Here is a 25,287-nt window from a genome sequence, read left to right on the forward strand (position 1 = left end):
AGGGATTGTATTGCAGTCTTAAAATAAGCATGACAAAAAGCTAAAAGGGCTTCACATTTGTGTAGTATATGCCAATAGGAATAATATCAATTGTTAAATGAAGTTTTTACAGGTGGTATTTGAGACATTCTGGAATATTGATAGTAAAATAAAATGTATATTCTTTATCTGTCATTAAGGACAAAGATTTCTTTATGTTAATCAAAAATGCTGAATCACTGCCAGCCTAATTTTCCAATTTAATCACTGCTGCTTTCTTTCTGTTCTCCTGTATTTTGAACATTTGTTTACCTATGGGAGTCTTTTTACAAAATCAGCTATTGTTAACGCTTCATGATGGTTTTCAATAGTAGCCTGATTTTATAGCATTTAAGCTTTTACAGTGTCCTGAATTGAAATATCTATGACTTTGCAATTAGTTCATGTTGAAGGCTTTCAGAAAACATACAAAAATTTTGTTCCTTTATAGAATCACTCCTCAGAGTTGTTTAATACAAATCTAAGAAGTAAATATCTCATTAAGTCTAGCATGTAAATTTGTGAACATTTTCAATGAAACATTGTTTTATACAATCAGTGTCATTTGTTTGGGTATCAAGAACATATATATATAGGAAACTCACGTCTACAGTGGAACACTCTTAAGGTTTGTAACCATGACACTAAATGTTCCAAATTTGGAAGTTTTAAAGGTACTGCAATACCCACCATACATATCAGCCCATTTATTGGAAAAAAAAATAGATTCACTGAGGTCAGGATTCTACAGAAGAATATTTTTTGTTCATGTCATTAATCAGTGTCAATGTGCTTCATCAATGATCTTACTAATCATTTCAAAGAATTAAAATTACGAAATCCAGGAGACTCTCAAATTGTGTCCTGTTTCTACAGAGCCAACATCTACCTTGGCATCACCCTCCCACAGCCTCTGAAATTATAATCCTGAGCACATGGTCTGTTCAGTCAATGCCCTGATCTGAATGACTGATTGTCCACAGAGACCAGGCTGGACTGTGGTATCTGCTTGTCCCACCATTCAGATGCAATCTGAAAGTGTCAGAATGCATAAGAGCACTAAAAATTATTGCTTCTGTAATTTGTAATAGGAAATTATTAATAGAAATAGCAGCTACAAAATGGGAATGTTAAAAATACTACACTTCTGACACGCAGAAACGAATTATTTTAACTTGTTATGTGGATTATCACCTGCAACATACAATCTTGTAATTTTATAAAATTCTTAGTATATCAAACAATAAAATACCATGTTTGAGGAGGAGAAATAGCATGTTCAAAAGAGAAACTTTTTCAAGGGTTTTACATTGGCCAATAAAAAATTGGGAAAAAAAATCATGAGTTCTAGTTGAACTGTTTGAATTACATTTGTGGAAAACTGATGTTAGCAGAAAATAAAATTATTAGCATGCTAATAAAGGTAAAATAGATGAGCAATAGAAGAAAACAAAACATTCTAATAAATGTTTGAAAAATGCTGGCTAAAATCTAACAATTAAAATTCATCATAATCTTAATACTATATTGAATTAGTTTTTGCATATAGACAATAAAGCAAAAATGAATGTTGTTCATATAGAAGCTAGCACTAAAAATAATAAATATATATAATTAACCATATATGGTGTGGTGAACATTCATTTTTATATAAGCACATAATTTGCATGCAGAAACACAAGATTAGCTCAGCTTGTTGGAGCATGGTGCTAATAACTCCAAGATCACAGGTTCAATCCCCTCTGGGCCATTCAATTAAGAGTCGAACTTGATAATTCTCCTGGGTCCCTTCTAACTTGAACTATTCTGTGATTAATTATGTTTTAAATGCTTTTTACTTTATTTGCCCGACATTTCAGTTCTTAACTCTACAATCTTAATGTTAGTATAGGATATTTAAAACTAAAATTAAATAGTGGGAAAGAGATATTTGGCAAATAAGTCCAGTAGAATTTTTCCAAAGTACAAGTTTGGCCTCTTCTCAGCAAAAATTATACTGAAGTGACTTCAATATTTGCTGTCTATTTTATATTGTCTAGAAATGGCTCACAGTGTTTGTAATAAGGCCTATACAATTTTAATCTCTTATTCACTCCTGGGTTTGATTTAATATCTGCTTGGCAATTAATGTAATGAATTTAGTAAGAGAGACTGAAAGGATGAAGCTCTTTTGGAGCAGACACCTGGCATACATCAGTTGCTATGGTGATCACCCAGATGTGCAAACAAGTAGAGGAAAAAATAATTATTAAATATTCCCATGGTAAAAAAAAAAAAAATCTAATTGATAAACAGCAAAGTAATAGGAGTCAAAATCTGGATTTTCAAACCACAAAGAAAAATGTGATATATACCCTACCTAAGAAGCTGCAGGAGTTTTAGTTTCTTTTGGGAGAGTGAGTAACTTGCAACGTGTAGCACAGTGGTTTAATCATGATGTCCTGGTGCGCAAGTGTCATTTCCTGCTCAGATTTGTAAAGAAGGTCCCCATAGAAAATATCTGAAAAAAGCAAACACGAAAATTGTCTCACCTGATCTACACCAAATTCTGTCTTGGTTCTATCATGCCTGGGATAGAACAAGGAAGGCAGAAAGGCAAATGGCAGAGTTTTAATATTTTCCTTGGTCTGCAAAGACTGTGTCACATTTATGATTTTGTATATAACGAGACATTAATATATTAATTTTTTTAAGCAGAATAAATAAATATCCCACTGTCCAATATTAAATTGCACTACTCCTCTTCATGGTTCTCACAGGCATGGTTTCCTGCTTCTGTGCTCAAATCTACAACTGCCTCATGAACTGTTAACATCACTTACACAAACACACAGAGAAGAAGAATAGGTCTTGAATATGAAATGAGACTTGTGAATATTATTGTTTATTTCACACTGCATCTAGGAGTATTCCAACTGCATAGTCCTTGGGGTTAATTTAGATTTGCCACACTGGAAGGCAACATAACATTTTGCAAAGTGGGCATTGAAACCGATTGAAACCTAATGATGTATAGTGACAATAATTGCTTGCAAAATAAATTATGTAAAGAAGACTATTGTATTAAATGACAGAAAAATAACAGCTTTAGCATTCTTTCTCCCTAGAGATTTTGAGACAAAGAAGGTGCGCATGCAGAGCAACACTAACTGTGGCACAGAGATGAGTGCTGAGCCAGATGGGTATCCCTATGTTAAGCAATGCCAGAAGCCACCAGAGAAGGGAAGAAAGAGAAATTGAATGGCTATAGTTGAAAGTCTGTAGCTCCAAAACATCAAAATGCCTCATTAACATTCCTTCCCCTGAATTGTCTATAGCACCTTTACCCCATTCTCTTTTTTCCCACAGCAGGGGACAGATTATTCTTGGATCCCACATTACTTTTAATAATATAACCTGGGGACACTCAAAAAAAATGTCCTGCAATACTGCACAGACAAAATCTCCTATATTTATTTTTAAATTCACTTGTAATGGCTAATAAATTCTTCAAAAGAGAAGGAACTCTCTATTATCTGCAGGAATGCAAAGACAGCAGGTTTTCTAATTTCCCATTCTTTGGAAGATATGACAAATGTGTTTGTCTTGGTTCTAGCTTACAATTTTAAGCAAACTAAAGGTAACAAATAAAATAAATTAAAATAAAAGAAATAAAAACAAAATAAAATAAAATAAATCCTGTCCTCTCTGGAGTGGAAAATGAAGCAACTTACAAGTTTGTTGATTGAAGGACTTAAAAGTCATGACCCATAACCAGATAAGAACACCTACCTGCAAATAAGTAAAGCTAAGCAAAAAGAGACATCAAATGCATTGCATCCATCCAAGTTCAATTTTTTTTACCTCTATCTATTTTATTTTTTTCAGATTATTAAAGAAAGGGAGGAAGAAACTAAAGAAACTGAAGATAAGGAAGATGAGGAAGAAAAGGAAGATGGATGGATGGATGGATGGATGGATGGATGGATGGATGGATGGATGGATGGATGGATGGATGGATGGATGGATGGATAGGATTCTTGTAAACTATAATGCATTTAGGAGCTATTTCTGAGCAATTTCCCGTGAAAATTTCCCTTTGGAAATCCCATTTCCAACGGCCAAAACAAGGGGAGTTCAGATTGAAGATGTTTCTGACCTGTAGCTTCTGTTTGATATACAAACATTAAATACAAGGTTTTTTAAAACCAAGAACTAGGACAAACACTAAGTTGCAGTTAAAGTAAAAGGTAGTAATTTATTTTTTTTTAAGTTAGCAACATGACTGAGTATTTAATGTTCTCTCTCCATTCAGATAAAGGGGGCTAAAAGTTCTTAGAACAGTTTACTGGAATGATGGTGGGAGTTATTTATGCTCAACTCCGAAAAGTAAGAATTTAGGATGAAATGAAGAGATCATTTCAGGGACGATGCAGTGATATCGACAAATTATTTTATGTTTGTCACCATGGTGGGAGTTGAAGAAGTGTCTCCATTTATTTTAAATTGTACATTATACATAATGAAAGACCATGACTTTTGTCTTACTCTTCAATTATTGCATTAAAAGGCCACCATTGAGTGCCTATGTCCTGTTAAATTTGATTTGGATCTTATTCCTTCAATATATGCAGTTGGTTTATATGCTCAATTTATAAGACTCCCACTCTGTGACTATTCTCCCATAAGAATAGCAATTATGCATTTGATTTTAATAACTGGTGTAAACCCATAAGTCTCCAGGTACTTACAAACAGTTATATAGGTTTTTAACTTCTAGTATGTGGGCTGAATACAAGTATTTGAAAATCATTACGGCTCAGGAACTCGAGCTCATGCATTTTGTGTCCTCAAAGGAGTAAGAAACAGCCAGGGGCAAACCTCACTTCTGTGACAGGATAAAGTTCATTGGCAGCAGAGTTAGCATGTAGATAAGCTATCAGGTGTGTAGTGAGGACACGAACTCCCTAGTGTGATGTCGAGAGTCATTCTTCAAGAGCTGTCTGCTTGCAAAGTCCCAGTTTGTGGCAGCAGCTAAGGCAAAGCTAAGAACAGTCCTGCAGGAATCCTCAAATCCTTCTTTCCCCACAGTTAGTTGGAATGTTACTTCAATCAGACATCTGTAGCAAAAGTAGCTCTACCACTTAAGCCAGAGAATATATTATTTTCTGTTTCTCCTGCTCTGTGCTGAAATAGCAACACAAAGGAGGGACTATCCCACATTCAACTTCAGAAAAGACAGTTTCACAGAATAAGATAACACTGACTAAAGCAGCAGCAGCCTTAATTTTCACTACCAGAGAAGGTTTGTGTTGATTTCAAGCTTAAAATCTGCTATCCAGTATCTAATTGATGGTATTTTGTTGTCAAGAAAGGCTCAGCACCATTACTGAAGTAGCAATTGGCATGCTCTTCCACTCTACTTCAAAGAGAGATGTGATATTTTGTCATTAGTGCAGACTTTTCATGCAAGGTATGACAACACTTAACACTTTTTTTTTCTGCACGGTGGACTATATTAATATGTTGATCTTTTGCTTGCAAGATTAGAAATAAATAAATAAGTAATAAAGTGCTGCCTCTTGTGTCATCTAGTTACCTTCAGCATGATAGGTCATGGAAAGAGGAGATGAGGATGGAAAAAACTGAAGAGATCATTTAAAGGAGGTTTCTGTAAGAAATGTAAGGGAAAACAGAAAAAAGAAGAAAATGCAAAGAAAATACAGTAGAAGAGGATCAAGGAGAAGGAGAAGAACAAATGAAAGAAAAAGCAGAGAAAATAACTTGACCACTTAGGAAATAAAAATGCAGACTGTCTAGAATAAAGTAATGGAGAAGCAATTACTGACTGTTTTACTCTTTCAGATATGCTATTCTATTTGATCTCTTAGAAGAAATCCTCACTTTGGCTATCTTAATGGAACAAAGCAATCACCAAAACCTACACTCTCCTTCATACAGCACATCTGTAAGATGATCCAAGACTGCTTTTCTCCACCTCTTCTAAATTGTAAGAAAATAACCTGGATATTTTCTCTGACTAATAGACAGTATTTACAGAGAAAAAAAATAAAAAGAAAAATAAAGAAAAAAAAAAAAAAAAAACCACAAAACCAAACCAAAATGCAAATACTTTAGCAGTGTTTTCACTAGTGCTCTGGAACTCATGTCTATTCTGTATGCATCTGAATATTGTCCTCATTTCTATGCCAGCAGTGGCCATTTTGCTTTTAGCTTCCATTTTCTTCTTTTTTTTTTTTAACTTAAAATCTTAACTGAGAGGCTTTTAATACTTCCTACTTAGTTTCTTTAAATAAAAAAATGATGTTAAAAGTGATGCATCACTGACATGCATTAATCATGACTAAAAGCTGCCACCATGGCTACATGAATAAAACAAACATGTTAAGAGTTTCTCTGCTGCCCCTTCTTCTTCCTACAGTCTGGATGGCTGAATCTTTTTCTTCTTTATTATTAAGAGGTCACTTGGGGTTCAATTGTGTTAAAGACGTCAGTATTTCTTACAAGCTCGTATCACTAACTCATTGTTTCTTTGGCTCAAGCTCTACTAAAAGAAGGGATTTTTCTCCCTTTTTTCAGTTGTAATAGAAGATCCTTGAATATGTGACAAAAGGAAGGCAGGAGCAGGAAATAAACAGTAGTATATCACGCCGCTCTCCCATGAAAAGGGATGGGAAATAATGGTATTCTCTTTTAGTACATGCTGTTAACTGCAACACAACTATGGGAATGCGAGTTTCTTTCTATATTCCTGGAAACTAGAATAAATCTAACCCTCCCTATGCTTCAAGTCAATCACCTCCCAGTGCAGAAGCAAATAACACTTAGGTAAGTTTAACATTGTGGCAAAAAAGACTGTTGCTTATATTTATTACAGAAATAATTAAATTTTGCCAGAACCAGAAATGCAGTATTGAAAAACATTGCAAAGTTCTGCCATGTAGCTGTGTTTCTCAACAGCCAAATCTGGTCACCTCAAAAGGATGTGGCACAGATGGGCAGATACTGTCTTACCTCAAGACAATGAAAATCTGGGTAAAGACCGTATTTCCCAGGCCTCTGAATTATATTGAAGTTAAGTATTCATTATAATGAATCGTAGAAAAATGAGTCTGAATTTCCTCATATCTGGGGAATATCATTAGTTTCTTAGTGAAAAACATATAGGTTTTAGTCACAATACTGGTTGAGGGAAGAATGATCTTCAAAAGGGACTGCCTTTCCAGCTCAGTCTTACGACATTTGAGACCTATCAGTTTCTGACTTTACCTAACCTGACAGCCAGTACCACTGAGTTTCCTTCTCATCCAAGCGATGGAGCAAATTTTTGACAAGAAGTTCTCAAATATGTGGTATGATTACAATGTGGCATGTTTGCAAATAAGTATTATCATAGTGAAAATTTACATTATCTGAGGAAAAAAACCCAAACATTTCCAGGATATATTGTTTGGCCAGCTGCACAGATCCTCCCTGTCATACTGTATACCCAGTTATTACTCTTGAAAATTGAGGCTGACTGGAATGTATAAACAAATTCACTGGGTTGACTGAAGCAACACTACCATACTATTCCTTTAAAATCCACTGGACGACCTCCAATTAGTAATTATGGAACACATAATTACTAATTGACTGGAGGAATAAACTAAATTTCAGTTTTCCTGGGTGTATCTGTTAACTTCCTGCTTGCATGTGTGCATTTACAGAACTGGAGACTTAAATCTCCTACTAAGATACAAAATGTTATTAAATGGGCACTAAAGTAGAATCATAGAATTATTTAGCTTTGAAAAGGCCTTTAAGATCATTGAGTCCAATGGTGAACCCAGCACTGCAAAGTCCACCTCTAAACCATGGAACCAAGAACCGCACAGATACATTTGTTCACTACTTGCAGGAATGGAGATTTTTGGGGCAGCCCATTCCAGAGCCTGACTACTCTTTCTGTGAATAATTTTTTCCAAATATCCAAATTAATCTCCCCTAGAGCAACTTGTGACCATTTACTCTTGTCCTGTTGCTTGTTATTAAGGGAAGAGACTGATCCTCAGCTGGCTACAATCTTCTTTCAGGCAGTTTTAGAGAGAAATAAGATGCCTCTCTGAGCCTCCTTTTCTCCAATCTAAACACTTCCAGCTTCCTCAGGTGCTCCTTGTAAGACTTGTGCTCCAGATGTTTCATCAGCTTCCTTGACCTTCTCTGGACACTTCAGCACCTCAATGCCTTTCCTGATATTAGAGGCCCAAAACTGAACACAGGATTTGAGGTGTGACTTCACCCATTGTTGAGTACAGGGGAATAATCACTGCCTTGGTCCTGCTGGCCACACTATTGCTGATACAGGCCAGCATGCCATTGACCTTCTTGGCCACCCAGGCATGCTCTGGCTCATATTCAGCTGAGTGACCCCAGATCCTTTTCCAATGGGCAGCTTTCCAGGCGCTTAATTAGTCTAGATGGGCTAGCCAAAAGGAGGAAATGTAGTGCACCGGTATTTGCACCCACACTTGGGCCTATTCTGTAAAGGTTTGCCAGTATGAGTGCTGAGTAGTTAAAATTCTCTGCATGAGGTTTGCTATGTGGACTTTTACTTACTATTAGCTTGAATCAGACTGTCAACAAAGCAACTTTTTCTCTCAGCAAAGAGCTTGATGGAATTATACATCTCCATCAAATTTGACAGATTTGAATTACTGACCTGGAAAGGAAAACATTCATACTCCTTTACGGGTTCCCAAAGCAATCTCCCTTTTTTTTTATTATTACAATTTTAACAAAATGTGATGTTGAAAGGGATTCAAGATTAGATTCACAGCACCCCATTATGCACATTTTGTCTCTTTAAGCATGGATGGTTTTTAGACTTAAGGTGTAGCAAAAAACTGCCTATTTTTATAGCAGATCCCACAAATGAAAGATAACGTGAAGAAGGAGACCTAGAATATAGCAGAAGACCAAAGAATTCAAGTATCAATCTTGAAAATTTAGAATGAAAGCTTCATCTGAACCTTGCAAGGTGAAGCCTAATGAAGAGGACAACAGATGCCTATTTCTTATTATTATGTTCCTCACAGGTTATGTCCATTTTTCTAGTGGACAGTGAGGGGAATTAATTCTTCATAACTTTTTTTAACTTTGCAGTATTAACTATTGTATTGTGCTGACCCTGGCTGCCAGACACCCATCGAAGCCTCTGTATCACTTCCCTCTCTATCACATCCCACTGGATAGTGGAGAGAAAATGTAACAAAAGATTCATTAGCTGAGATAAATACTAGGAGAGATCACTCACCAAATACCACCATAGGCAAAACAGACTAGAATTAGAGGTATTAATTGAATTTATTACTTACAAAACCAGAGCAGGATTATGAGAAGTAAAATAAGACCTGAAAAATAGCTTCTCTCCACCCTTCCCTCCTTCCCAGCTCTACCTCCTCAGCCAGTGGTGCAGGGAGACAAGGAATAAAGGATAGTTCATCACACAATTTTTCTGCCATGGCTCATGGACAGGAGTCCTTCCTCTGCTCCAGTATGTGTGTCTCCCACAGGAGAAAGTTTTCTGTGAACCTCTCCAATGTGAATCCATCTCGTGGGCAACAGTTCTACATAAACTGCTGCAACAAGGGTCACTCTTCCATGGGGTACAGTCCTTCAAGGAGAGGCTGCTCCAGTGTGGGTCCCCATGGAGTCACAAGTCCTAGCAGGAAACCTGCTCCAGCATGGACTCCTCTCTCCACGGGTCTGCAGGTCCCTGCCAGGAGCCTGCTCCAGCACAGGTTCCCCATGGTTTCTCAGGCTCCTCTCAGGCATCCATCTGCTCCAGTGTGCATCTCCTCCAGGGGCTGCAGGGGGATCTCTGCATCCCCATGGATCTCTGAGGGCTGCAGGGGCACAGCTCCTTCACCATGGTCTGCACCACAGCCTGCAGGGGAAGCTCAGCTCTGGCACCTGGAGCACCTGCTCCCTTCTTTCTGCATTGACCTGGTGTGTGCTGTTGTTTCTCCCGCAAGGTTTCACCCCGCTCTTCTCTGGTTGTAATTTCAACTGCAAATTAACTTCTTCTTCCTTCTTCTTAAATGCATTATTGTTCTACATGGTGGCATTACAACCATTTCTAATTGGTCCAGCCTAGGCCAGCAGCACATCCCTTTTGGAGCCAGCTGTCATTGGCTCTGCGGGACATGGGGGAAGCTCCTGGCAGCTTCTTGCAGAAGCCACCCTTGCAACCCCTGTGCTATACGAAACTGGTCTGTTGTTCAAACAACTTAAAAATCAACTAAACTTTTGAAAATGGATAAAATTTTGGCAGCATTTCCTTGGAATTTTTTACAGTTGTTATTTTAACATTTTAAAGTAGACATCAAATTAAGGGGTTTTTATAGGAAATGCTTAAATTAGGCAGTTTCTTGACTAATGGGTTCTAAAATAGGCAAAGTGTCTTGAAAATGAGTCATTAGGAGATGAAGGAAAATGGAGAAAAAATTTAATAAGAAAAACAAAATATCTGTTGTCTTATGTAATACATAACATTATTAATTAGCTAGAGCTAACTAAATTATCAGCTTTTTCTTGACATTCAAACTTTAGTAGTAGGCCAAAAAATTAAAAATACCCCTTGGTTTTTTAATAGGGCAATTAAATGGCCAATATGTCAACTAGAATAGTTTTGTCATGTAAAGAAGTTGTTAAGAATCACCTTCCTAAGGATTTACATCTAGGAATTAGTCATCCCCAAGCACATACAGACTCCATAATCACTCTTGCATTTTATGTGGGTAATGATGTGACTGATTTGTAAGAAAATATTTCAGTTTTATCCAGCTTCCCTTTTTCATCTCCAGCTGTATTGAAAACATGATTTTTCGTATTACAATCAGAAAAAACAAATCAAATGTGAACATACTTTGTGAATAAATACATAAAATATAAAATATAAGAGCCACTTCCTCCTTAATATGTACCCTATATAAATACACTCCCATTGTACTTTTCAACTATAGCTACATATATTCCAAATACGGACACAGATTTGTTACTCCTCAACACTGGGTATTCTGCAAGTCATACCTAGAATTCTTCTACCACATTGTTTTCCTGTTGTTCTGCAGGTAGTTGGAACCTTCAATCTTAATTTTTTTTTGCCGTTGAAGCTTGGTAAGAATGGGATTTCTGTGTTCTAGGAAATTCTCTGATGGAAAACATTTCCGTATTTAACGAGACATTTCTTTTACTGAAATTTTTTTTTTCATCCTAAAACATGACAGGTTGTCCTGGCTTGTTTCCTTGTTTTGTCATATTTGATAATTAAAAAAAAAAAAGGCAAAAAAAAATCAAACTGGTTTTTAAATGAAGTCTTTGAACTGTTAATTTTTAAAACTTTGCATCAAAATCTTAGTATTCTTCCAAAGTTAAAACTGGCCCCTAAGCCACAAGGATGGCCTTCTGAAAGTTAGGTGCTTCAACTGTCTTTTTTCTGTAATCAGGGAAATGAGAGAGGCACCTCTAAAATACAAGCAATCCATTACCTCAGGATAGGTTGAATCAGGTTTCATTCACTATAGGCAGAGGCACGATACTTGCCTGATAATTGCTGAACTTGTAAATAATTAAGAAAGAATGTCTCAAATCTGGATTTTTCTGCCAAATACTGGTTTGATGCAGCCTCACCTTAGATATCTGTAAAATTATTTGATTTTTGCCCCAAAGTAATTTTAGTTCTTCAAACAGTCCAAGATAGTTAACTAAATGTGCAGTAGTTGGCATGGCACTTTCAGCTTGTGTGTTGAGATGTTTGTGTGCATTATGTCTGCATTCCTCTGAAAAGGTGTGTGCTGGATGGAATGATTGCTCCTTCTGTAGGAACAGCCAAGCATCAGTCATAGAAAAGGCATCCAAACCAGTAGCTCTGGGAAAGGCAAGAGGGAACAGTCCCAGGACATCTGTCACCTTTTGTCTACCAGTGGTACTACTGACTCCCATCTCTGGGGCAGGTCACAAAGATGTCAGAAAGAAAACTCTGCAGATGCCAAAACAGACCTGGTAGAGTTTGCTCCAACTCAAGTCCACTGATGTGATAAACAAACTAATTTATAAGTAGAAATCTGCAAGGCCACAGTGGGAGAATATCTTATGAATTGCTATAATTTCTGTTCTATCTGATCACTTGCAGCTTTTTTTAAGAGTTCTGCAAAAATTTTTCACTTGCATCTTTTTCACCTTTAAGGTTTTGGAAAACTGTCTACACAGAAAAGGTCTGGAAAAACCCAAAGTTTTGTAATTTTGGGAAGACGAAAAAACAAAGTTATGGAAAAAAGCTTAGCTACAAGTTAATAATATTGGAGTGAGTTGACTTTGCCTGGATGCCAAGTGCCCACCATGCCACTCTATACCTCTTCTCCCACAGCAAGATGGGGGAAGAAAATAAGATAGAATAAAACTCATAAGTTGAGAAAAAGACAAGAATCAAAACAAAACCAAAAAGTAATGTGTTTGCATGCAAAGAGATACAGAATTATCCTACTTCCCATCAGCAAGCAATGCCCAGCCACTTCCTGGGAAGCAGGGCTTCAGTAAGAAAAGCTCTGGAAGGCCAACGTATTAAGTAACCCTCACGAATGCCCTCACTTCCTCCTCCTTTTTCTTTACTTTTATATCTGAGCTGACATCATATATTATGAAATATTTCTTTGATCAGTTTGGGCAAGCTGCACTTGATATGTTCCTTCCTAAGATTTTAATCATCCCCAGCCTTCTGATGAGGGTGCCGAATGCTGAGAGACAGCGCTCATGCTCTGGGGAAATGAACTCCAGCTCAGCTAGACTCAATGCACCTACTCAGTACAGGGGAAAGGGTACTTCAATGGTTTCTTAAATTCATAACCTTAGCAAAACTGACTTGTTGAAGGAAATGAAGCTAGTCTGACTAGATGTCTGACTAGATTTTACAGTGATGGTTGAACTGAATTCTTGGAATGACACAGACGAAAGAGTGGAAAGGAGTAAAATTAAAAATGCTGCAGGACAATAAGTAGGGCCAATAAAATGCCCAGTACATGAGTTCAGGGTGACTATAACAGCAATATCCTGCAAAGACTTCAGAGGAGCAAGGCTGCTGTAAGGAGGTCTAGAGAACAGATGTTGTCATAGTTAATGTAGGCAATAACAAAAGCTTGCACAAATGTTTTGACTGCGTGCACAGTTGGACTGACAAGGTTTGAGAGAAACCCAGTGAAAGCATCCCCCTGGAGACAGCAGGAGTTTAGGCTTGACATTAGCAAAGTAATTTGGAGAACAGTGATGTTTCTGCCTAAGATGGAAAATGAATTAGTGAAATGTTTTGAAAGAGAAGATCAAGAGATAAATTTTGTCCATAATGAATTTAAAATACCAGCTGGATACAGTTATTTGTGAAAAGCAGACCAAGATCCTTGGCTGGATGAAAGGTCATAGATCTTCCACAGAAAAACACATTTTCAAGTAATTAAAATATCGTTCTGATAGATACTTGAAAACTAGTGATCTGTATTTTTACTATAGCCTGGAGGTCAAAATAGCTGTCAAGAGGTCATGAACAACATTAAAAAATTAATTGCACAATTAATTGTGAGGTGATGATAAAATAAGAAAGTCAATCTTGTAAGTACAAGTAAATATATCACTTCTGGAACATTTATTTACACCCAGTTGGAATTATATTCAAGGGATTCACTAGTTTATTCCCCCAAACCCTCTCAAATGTCCAGTTGTTGCCTGCAATACATCTAATATTATGCTTTATATTTATACAAGTTTAAAGGTTTAAAAGGTCTGCATCTTTTCTATAAAATACTTTTTCTTCTAATTGTGTTTTCCTTCTTCTCCCTCCCACTTCCAGACTTTACTGGGAGGCAGTTTATCTGTTGAAATACATTGAAAGTTTATATCTAAAATAAATATTCATAATGCAAGATTTTAATAAACTGTAACAGACATTTTTATGGTGCCACAAAAAAAAACAAGTGAATTTAATTAAAAAAAAGTGATGAAAGAATGTGAATTGACATAAGCTTGTTTCATACAGAGTACCACAATAGATTCAAGAGCCACTAGAGATCAAGAAAAGGGAGGGATGAGAATGGAAAGCAATTTTGCTGGAGGGAACCTCTCTTGCTGGAATTATAGTGAATAGGGAGAAAACCAGAAATAATAATAAGAAAAGGTTCAAGAACCTCCGTAGTAGATAAACTGCATAGATAAACCAGGGATTTTTATTTTTTAAGGAATACTGGCCTCCATATATTTGAAGCTATCTCCTCTTCCTCAAATTTTATGATTGCTTTAAAATCCAGATCATAAAAACAGAATCTTCCCATGGTTCATGGGTTTTCAATCTTTTTCTTTTCCATCTCCCTCACATAGAGAAAAAAAACAGAGCATCTGGTTTTGCAGTTTGGAGTTGTGCCCTTGGCTCTTGATAAATTAACATATGATCAAACCCATTTGCACCTGTGCAAACTGGTAGTCTCTAGCCAATGTTGTTTTTTGTTGCTTTTATTTTTCAGTTAATTCTGTTAGATTTAGTTAAACTTTATAAAAGTCAAGTCCAGAACTAAAGCAAAAAAAAGCTGTCTGAGTACTGACTCATCGTATGTTTATTGAACACATTCAAATTTATTTGTCTATTTGCATGTCTTGAAGCCCAAAAATTTTCATAAAAGAACACTGTAAGTTAACAGTACTTTCTCATCTGCACCAGCAAAAGATGTGAACATTAAGGGTATTAATCTTCTCAGCCACTGAAGAGAGAATACTTGAAAGAAACAAGTAAGACTCACACAGACGTTACCCTCCTTCACATATTTTCCTACAATAGTAAACACCACGTTTGCCATATACTTTCCAAATCTATAAAATATGACTCTGTAACCAAAATACTATTTTCTATAATGCCAAAACAATGTCTCTCAAAGACATTTTTGCTTGAAATTAAAGACCACCAGGTGATTTGGATATCCCAAGGCAAAATTAATGATCCTTAGCATTAAGAAAACAAAATGTTTACTGTTACCATAATCAAACACAAAGAAGATTGTGGCTGTTTCAACCTGCCCTGTTTCAAGTGTTTCTTGAAAATATTTCTTATATAAAATACCTTCCTTATCTCACTTTAATTTATTCAGTCTTTGTACTCAGTCTCTAGTATATGTTCTTCACACAATACATTACATTTTTGCATTCATCTATAAGGTAATTTTATTTAAAAATTGTTTAGTTGCAAGATGGGCATCTCAAAGCCTCCTGAGAATGTGTTTGATCCAAAAATTGCTGTAATGTAAAGCAAACTTTTCCTCCATCTCTCAATATTAGAACTCATAAGCTCTACTTATGAAATCAATAGAACATATTTACTACAGCAAATTTAGAGCCATTGCTCTTTCTTCTTTGTTTAGGCACACAAATGCTCAATTCATTTATAAGGGTGTTCTTTGGAAACAAGCCTTCTGAGGACTATTTATGCTATGTCTATTTCTTTAGAAATGGTCAACTCCTAAAGTATTTGGTCCAGATGAATAATTTATGGACTTTTCAGAAGTTCAAAATTTGTCTTTGTTTCCTATACTCCAGCTGCTAAGACAGATTCCTAGCCAGCCTAGTAGTTTATTTTAAAATAAACTTAGAGAAGGAAAATCGATCATTTCAACTTGTTGCAAACATGAACTCCATGTAACTAACCTCCTCTTCATAAGACCACAGCAGTTGTCCTCAGACCTTTTCTATTCAGGAGGATTGCAGTGCAACTGCCTGTCCTGACTTCTCTAAATAACCTTTCTTTCAGCTGAGTGTCAGTCTCAACTGCATTGCTTGAAATAATGCATGGGATTAAAGGGGAAATGAGTTTATTTGAATAGTCAGGATAAAGCCAGATGGCATTTAAGTTTGGTGCAATTTATTAATAATAAAATACATTTTATTTCCCTGACTTTTTTTCCTATTATGCACTCAGACCTAGTGCAGTGATAGTAGTACAGGTGGGCTGCAGAATTCTTATGCACTTTTGTCCATGAACATTGAAGAAAATAGATTTTTGATCAAACCAGAAGTCGTGATGTGTCAATTCTCTAGGGAACTATCTGAGTTTGCATATAAATATTGATGTGATAGATGAGCTTCAAATGTTCTTTCCTACTAAAGACGTAGTCATTCAATCAGAAAGCAGTTGAGAGCATGAAATGGTGGGGGTCTGTTCCAACCTGTGAATAATGAACCTCAGACAGCTGAAGACATCTTCAAAGTGAACACATCAAATGACTTCTAGCCTGCCATATGTTTGTATCTAGTCTTCAGTTAATAATTGCAAAATAATAACAATCTCAAGCTGCTTACATATAATTTGCAAGAGTAAAAAAGCCAAATAACTTGCTAACTATAAAGAAAGATTTGATGGACAAAAATTCGCCCTTTTACAAGAAAGGTTTCACTGACAGATAATTCAGAGACTTTATGAAGGCTCTGGTAAAACAAAATTACTTCAGCTATTTCCCATGAGACTACTAGTACTTTTTAGAAAGTAATAAAAATAAAATAAAGTCACAAAACAAAAAAGGCAAAACCCTCCCTCTAAAAAATAAATTATTTTTTGTCTCAGAATAATAATTTTATGAAAACAGAATCTATATTTGCCTAACAAATGATGCCCATAGAGAATGACTTTATAGCACAATACACTGTAGGACAATAGTTCTGTAATGGGGTGTGTCCTTCATGTTTCTAACTGCCTTGCAATTACATTTCTACGTATTTATCTCTCTCACCCTCATAAATCTTTCAGTTCCTCTCCAGTAGATTGCTCCACAGCTGCCCCAGATGGACAAGTGACAGCATATGCTGCGGCCGTGTGTGCTGCTGCTGGCCAGCAAGCATGTGCGTGCTGATAGACCTAACAGCCGGCGACACAAAACTGGTAATTGCTCATCTCATAACACTTGCTGGAATTTAATTATGTTCATGACCTTTAATCCTCTGTGAATTTGGCTCAAATTGCTAAGTCATGGAAAACTTCTTGAAGAAAGACCATGTGATTGCAACACTGCCTTGTTTCTGAAAGATATCCTAGGAAATTTTTTCAGAAATAACCCAAGTGAGATGGCAGCAGTTCAGAAAATTAAGGATCAAGGTCTCTTTAACATCTTTGTTGGCAACAGGGACAATGGGATTAAGTGGGAGCAAGTTCACTGAAAACACGGATCTGTGTGATGCAGCTGACATGCTGTAGGAAAGCCATGGCATCCAGAGGGACCTGGACAGGCTGGAGAGCTGGGCCTGTGCAAACCTCATGAAGTTCATTCAACAAAGCCAAGTGTAGGGTCCTGCACATGGGTCAGGGCAATCCTAGGAACACCCACAGGCTGGGCAGGGAAATGATTTGGAACAGCCCTGAGGAGAAGGAGCTGATGAAAAACTCAACGTGAGCCAGAAGTGTGTGCTCCCAGCCCAAACAGCCAATGGAACCCTGGGCTGCATCCAAAGGAGCGTGGCCAGCAGGACAAGGAGGGGATTATATCCCCTCTCCTCTGATCTGCTGAGATCCCACCTGGAGGGATGCATATACTTCTGACACCCCCAAAATAAGAAGGACGTGGAACTATTGAGGTTAGTCCAGAGGAGGAACACAAAATTGATGAGAGAACTCGAACCGGGGCTGTTCAACCTGAAGAAGAGAAGGTTGTGTGAAGACCCCATAGCATCCTTACAGGATCTGAAGGGGACCTGCAGGGAAGATAAAGAGAGACTCTACATGACAAACTATAGTGATAGGTAAAGGAGTAACAGGTCAAAACTGAAAAAGGGAAAATTCAGTTTAAATATTAGGAAGGAATTTTTAGTGTGAGGGTGGTGAGGCACCACAACAGGTTGCCCTGGCAGGTTGTGCATTCCCCAGCCCTGAAGGTGTTCAAGGCCAGCTTGGGTAAGACCTTGAGTGAGCTCGTCTACTGGGATGTGTCCCCACCTGTGGCATGGAGGTTGAGTCCAGGGGATCTTTAAGGTTCTTTCCAAACCTTAGCATTCTGTGATTCTATAAGGTCACAGTTGTTTTTTTTAGTCAGGGGATGGATATTAGCACCAACATTAAAGCTGATGCACAAGGCAGATTATTTTAGTCTTTATTGCAGAGTCTGAATAATCCTCTGGAAACTAATTACTAGCTATCAAAACTATAAAAACAACTGCAGGAAAAAGTGATCCTAAACATAGATAAGTGCACAGAAAGATATGCCAAAATGCAAATTCTTTCAGTATAAGACTAGAACTCACCATTAGTGACTAGTATGGTTTAATTTCAGAATAATTTATTAGTCTATCACTGTGCCTGCTGAAAATCAACTGCTTGAAAAATAAAGCATGACTGGAAAATTAAATGGATAAGAGGCAGAAGGAAAAGCAGAGAGTAGGGGATAGCTTATTGTCAGAGAAATTTCTGTAAGAAATAAAATTTTGCAAATTCAAAAGCTCTATGGAATGTTCTATTGAAGGCTCTTAGTTTAAAGTGTGGAACAAGAAGTCATAAAGAATAGAAAAGCATGCATTATATCAAAGTACAATGTTACTAATTCAACAAAAAACCTATCTGGAATTTGTACACAACTATTTGTCAAATAATTCCAAATAATGAACAAATTTGTAAAAATCAAAAAGAAGGAAAGCAGTATAATGAAAAAATATAATTGCTATTGATAAAGTCATGAAAGTGTAAGTTCATCTATCTGTAAGTCTGAAAAGACAAAAAAACCTTATATTTGTAGTTAAAATATTTAAAATGCATAGAAATTATAAAATATCTTTAAGAAGGTGAAAATCAACACAAGGCATTGTTCTTGAATGTAGCTTGTCTGCATCTTTTATACTCACTGAATCTCCTACACCAAAAGTAATGGTCACCTTAAAGCCCTCAAGTTTCCCTCGCACTTCTGAAATATCACTTGTTCTCACTCTTTGTGACACATTCAGACACACATTTTGCTTCTCCAGATTCATAATTACACTTAAAAAATCAGTGCAAGTTAAATCTCTATCTTTTTTTTCATCAGTCCTCAGCAGATTTGTTGATAAGAACTTACCTCTTCATAGTCTGTGTTGGTTTTGATCCCTTGGGAGAAAAGCAAGCATGATGGCCTGGAATCATACATAGAAACACAGCTAAGATGTACTTCTCTGATCATTTATTTTGACTCAAAGGGAGATGTTCTTTCACACTCTCTAGTAAATATCAAAGTTAACTAAGATGGAACACTTTTTCAGTAGCAGACAAAGGAAATGTATGCTCTAGCTGAGATAAGCACCATGCATTATTGTGATTCAGTGCTTCTCTTGCCTTCTCAAAAGAGTGGGTAAATGCATAGGCTATACAAACACACTCAGTGAGAGAATTTTAGCTACAGCACTGTTCACAGAAATGTTTTAATAGAGATCCAAGAGGAAAAAATGCCTTGTCCCATTATTAATTTATCGAGTTCAAAGACTCTCCCTGCAGAGCCGACATGATGACACAGAAAATAATATATTACAAAAAATAGGGTAAATGAATACGTTAGATATAAATCCAAAACAGCTTGAACACAACACTTTACTGAATGCAAACATTTGAAATACTCCAGGATTGTGAACTCTAAGTTCAGAAATTCTATGATTAGGTTGTAAAATGTAGAAAGGTTGAACATGGGTTTCTTACTCTTATGACCGAACAGAAGGTTTAAAAATGTTGTTAATGATAATGACTTCAGGTTAGTATCAATATACCTTTTGCCTACCTTTTTCATAAATTAAGGATTATAAAAAGGAAGGATGCAGCAAAAGATGAAAATCAGCAAACTGTATGTTCAGTTGCAGGAAAATCTTAGGAGAGGTGTATATTTAGTAGGAGCCACTAAAGACAACTATGCAATTTTTCTTATGGGCCAGTTATCTGTATTTTCATCTAACAAAAATGACAAAAGTGAATAATAACAAACATAGATACAAAAAAAAAATCAATAGAATTAGTAATGGCTTCAAATTTAAAAGCTATTTTAATCTACTGTAAGGCCATCCCTCGTACTTATAAGAAAATCCAAAGAAAACCAGTGGAAGGAACTCTCCTATATAGACTGCTCCTCTCAGACCTTTCTATGACATCCATTCTTTTTGGTCAATAATATTAAGTTGGTGATACAAACATATCATAATATTCTACATGGGTTGTGTTTTGCCCTGATTTTGCTGACAGTGATGATAACAAAATAACTCTATCTGCTTCACCTTATTTACACAATAGGAAAATAACACTAATCAGGTTAGAAGTGGTTTTTACGTTATAGAGTGAACTGAGGAAATTCAATATAAGGCTCCCCCTAATAATAGTAATCATCTATATATCTATATACTTATAGTTGGTTTTGCTACTCTGTTTTATTTCTAAATGATTCTGGAAAGGAATCAATTAGAACTAAATTTCAAATTAATTGAAATAGACTCAGAAACACTATCTGCAAAATGGTCACTCTCAATGTCTTGGTAAATGCAAGAGCTCTATCCAAAATTTAAGTCCAAAGACCCTGTTGTTATATACCATTCTCAGGAGAAAGAAAAAAATAAAGCTAAAGTCCTATGTAATGGTAAGACAATTCCAGAAGATTTGTACAAAGTTACACATCAGGATGTGTGGCACATCAGGATATTTAAGCAGCAATGTTACACATCAGGATGCTTAAGCAGCATGGCACCTTTTTATTAAGAAAGCACCATTTTCAGTATACTTAGGCCTTTAACCTCAAAAATGTCTTACTTTTATCTTTGTGTCTGTGGAAAGCAGCATTACAGGGGCTCATTATCAGAAAACTGCAATTTGGAGGAAGTACATCAATAGAGACAGTCAAGTACTACATCTTAGAGACTACCAATTAGTTCTGGTTAGTTTTGTTTCTTTATGTTAGTAGCTGTAACTTTGGTGGAAAATGCATACAAAATATATGCAGATTGGGATAATTTAAAACTGAAATACTATGGCAATTTAAACTTCTTTAATGAATAATTTAGTCTCACAAAATCCACACATATTAAAAAAGCTATGAACAAAAGATAATTCAAGTGCCCAAATAACATAATAGCTGTTATGGTGCAACATTCGTATTTCTTTTTCTGTTACAGAAACACAGTATCACATATTGGTGTTAATACCAGTATTTCCAACAAATCAAACACAAGATTTCAACTATTCATTCTAAGCACCAATATCACACAAATGCAATGGGAACTGCATCATTTAGTTACAAAAAAACCTCCAAACATTTCAGTATGACTTGCATTCTATTCGGCAAGTAAAATTTAGCTTGATCTTTCTCTACACAGGATCAGCTGGAAAATGTACAGTGCAGTTCATGATGAACTACATGGCCATCATGAGCATTCATGCCCGAGGTAGCAGTCTTAAGCCTGTCTTTTATTTAGATTTATTTGCTTCTGTTTGTTTCTGCGGTAATTACTTTTCAAGAAGACACATTTCAATGTGGACTACAGTCAGACCAAGCCTGTCCTGATGCATGCTTTGTTGGGTTTTTATGCGACACACTTCACAGACAGTATTCTAAGCTACATGCTTAAGGCAAAAAACCCAAAACCCCCATGTCCTGTAAGACCTGGTGTTGTGGAGGTTCCAAAGCTAAAGTAATAAAATAACCAGAAATTCTATTTCCCACTTCCTTATTTTCAATTTATCATTAGATTATCTGAAATATTTCTTATAATGTCAAGACTGGGCATTAAGGACATGAATATTTGTAAGTATTATGTTTTGCATAAACCACATTAATGAGATAAATATCTTAATTGAGCAGGAACATTATAAGATTTTAATACTAGACTCAGTTGAGGTTGTTATGAGGTTGTATAGAATATGTTCAGTTGTTATGAGATTGCATAGAATATGTTCAGTTGGAAGGGACCACCAAGATCAATGAGTCCACCTCCTGGCCCTAGGCAGGACACCAGCCCAGGAGTCACACCATGTGCCTGAGAGCTTTGTACAAATGCTTCTTGAACTCTGTCAGGCTTGCTGCTGCGACCACTTCACTGGGGAGCCTGTTCCAGTGCCCAACCACCCTCTAGATAAAAACTGTTCCCTGATGTCCGACCTAAACCTCCCCTGACTTCAGCTTCAGGCCATTTCCTCAAGTCCTGTTACTTGGTCATTAGAGAGAAGAGATCAGTACCTGCTCCTCCACTTCCTCTCATGAGGATATTGAAGACCATTATGAGCTTTTCCTTCAGTCTCCTCTTCTCCAGGCTGAACCGACCAAGTGACTTCAGATGTTCTTCATACAGCTTCCCCTTCACTAGTCTCATTCAATGCCCTTCACTAGCCTCATTGCCCTTCTTTGGACATTCTCTAATAGTTTAATGTCTTTCTTACATTGCAGCACCCAAAACTGCCCCCAGCACTCGAGGTGAGGCTGCCCCAGCTCAGAGCAGTGCAGAACAATCCTCTACCTTGACACACTGGTGATGCTGTGCCTGATGCACTCCCAACACAACTGGCCTTCCTGACACTGCCGTCTCACATTCAACCTTGCATTGATCAGAATTCCCAGTCCTTTTCCACAGCACTGGTCTCTTACTTCCTAGTCTATACATAAACCAGGGTTGCCCCACCCCAGGTGCAGAATCCAGCACTTGCCCTTTTTAAGCTTCATATGGTTAGTGATTGCCCATATCTCTAATTTGTCAAGGTCTCTCTGCCCTTGAGGAAGTCCACAGCTCATCCAGTTTAGTGTCATTGAGAAACCTACTTAGCCTTTCTTTAAATTCTTCATCCAAAATGCTAATCATGTTGAAGAGAAACAGTATGTTAAACAGTAACAGAAAAAAATTCATAAAAATATCTTTACAAGGCTTTAGTGTACCAGTGAAAATTTCTGTCACTTAAATATGCTTGAAATAATGGGAAGCCTTGTTGCAGAAAACTGAATATCCTAATATTTTTACAATTCTAAAAGTGATGTTAATTGCTCATTTATTTCATACATCAAAACCTAGGTGCATGACTTTCTTTTTTTCCCAGATACCTATTCTATGGTAATGAATTATAGTTTAGTGCATAAATTATTCGTGACAAGTTTGCCCATATGCAACTGTGCACAGAGAGATTTGAGCAGGTGCGCTTTGGTGCAGTAGGATTTCTAGCCTCAGAATCAGTAGGTGTGCTGACAGAAAGTCATATATGTGCAAAAATGTCATCAGTTACATTATCTGTGGTTCCAGAACTAGCGTGGTGCCTGCCAGCTCCAGAGTTATCCTGCCTACTCTACTGGGCACTGTGGACATATCCTTAGTAGTCTGGGTATGCCAGTTTCTGAGATTCAATACATAAGTATTTTGATAGCTTCTGTTTTTCTGGAAGATCCTAAGGCAGGAATTCAAAGCCCACATGAAAATCTCAGCCTGCATGCTAAAAATTTTGCTTGTAATTCTTCAAGTCATGGAAAAAAGCTTTGAAATTTCACTGAAAAAGTACCCTAAAGGACAAGAAAGCTAAGAGAAATGCAAACACTCAAGTCCTATTTTTTTTCCCTTCTAAATAGTGTAATGTTTAATGACTCCTAAAATCTTAAAATATTTTTTGGTTTCCAGGCACTGAAAAGTTCCTAAAACAAAAGCAAGGAAAAACCAGTCACAATAGAAGCAACACAATGGGTATGTTATGTCACATATGGTATATCCTTAGGAAAGACAGAATATTTTGAGAATATGCAGATTCCAAAGGATGACCTCATTTCACTGCATCAAACATAGCTACTGATGTGTGCTATGTGTGCCCTTATTACACTCCACATTTTAGAAAGTCAATAGTAAACCTAAACATCACCATTTCCTGAACACAGGATCTACATTTCTGCAAACTTCTCTTAGCATCCATTACACCTATTATTTCCAGTACCTAAATTTCATATTTTGAACTTGTCATTTAACGTAATGTTTTTTAAACCAATCATTTGTTTGGCATATCATTATGCCAAAGATGAATCATGGAAACAGTAAGCAGCCAATGATGCTTTTAGCAGTAAAATGTTTTACTCTGAGCCTACTCAGGGTATTTAATGTTCTTGGTTTCTCTAAACTCATTGGAAGGTGAGTATGTTTATCATTTTGTATGATGCTCTTACCATTCTGGTTATATGGTGTTATGTCCAAGGTTTGATTTTATAAACTAAAAAAAACCAACATCAGGGTGAAATAGTCTAGTAGACCAGCAGTGAGGAGTGTGAAATTTAAGGAGAAAGACAAAGTATATTGAAGGCTTCCATTCCCACTGGATAAGCTGTTCTATGCTGTTATTTGTCACTTAATAAATGCCCATTAATTATAAAAATCCAAAAATTATCACAGGGGGAAATAGGAACATAAAAACATGATGCTGCTAAGTTCAATTTACTGAACAGGCCAAATTAGACAGAGGCAGTGTCAGGAAAAGCTTACCCTCATGCACACACACACACACACACACACACACACACACACACACTACAAACTGGGACTGTGCCAGTTATTTCTTCAGTGACCAGCACAGCTCAGCCAAGGGAACACAACATTGACTCAGAGTAGTCTCAATGTCTGGTTCAGGACAGGAGGCCAGCACCCACATCTAACTTCTTTGTCTGGGCCCTCTGTTTCTTAAAGGTATTGGATATCCATGTAGCAACACTTTCCCCAATCTTTCTTACTGGTGGTATTAAATAGCAAGATTACATGCCATCAAATCATCATCATCATACTGTACCTTTCCATCAGTTACAGGTATTGTTCTGTGCCACAAATGCGTATTTTAACATCACTGGAAAAAATCACCAGCAAAGGTATCAGCAAAAGCAGGTTTAATATAAAAGCAATAGCATGAAAAAGTTAATTTTTGCAAGGTTTGTTCTATCACTTACTAGATGGTTAAAGCACACTGAGATAAAAAGAAAAAAAACCCCAAAATATCCAGTCAACAAATCCTAACTGAAATAAACCTAAACCCTATCTATGTGGAGGTCAGGGAGGAAGACAAAAGGATAGGAAAGGGTAAGGAAAAAAAGATGTGTAGACTAAAGGTCCAAGAGAACTTAACCGGTAACTTAAGTCAAACAATTTTCCAAAGGATTCATATAGAATTTACTACACCACAACAGTAACTTATTTACAGGCCTAACTTAAAAATCTGAAATATTTAAGAATCTAGGAGGGCAGCATTCCAAGTACATTCACTGCGGCATATTC

This window comes from Melospiza melodia, chromosome 1 (assembly GCF_035770615.1).
Source record: "Melospiza melodia melodia isolate bMelMel2 chromosome 1, bMelMel2.pri, whole genome shotgun sequence".
Lineage (NCBI taxonomy): Eukaryota > Metazoa > Chordata > Aves > Passeriformes > Passerellidae > Melospiza > Melospiza melodia.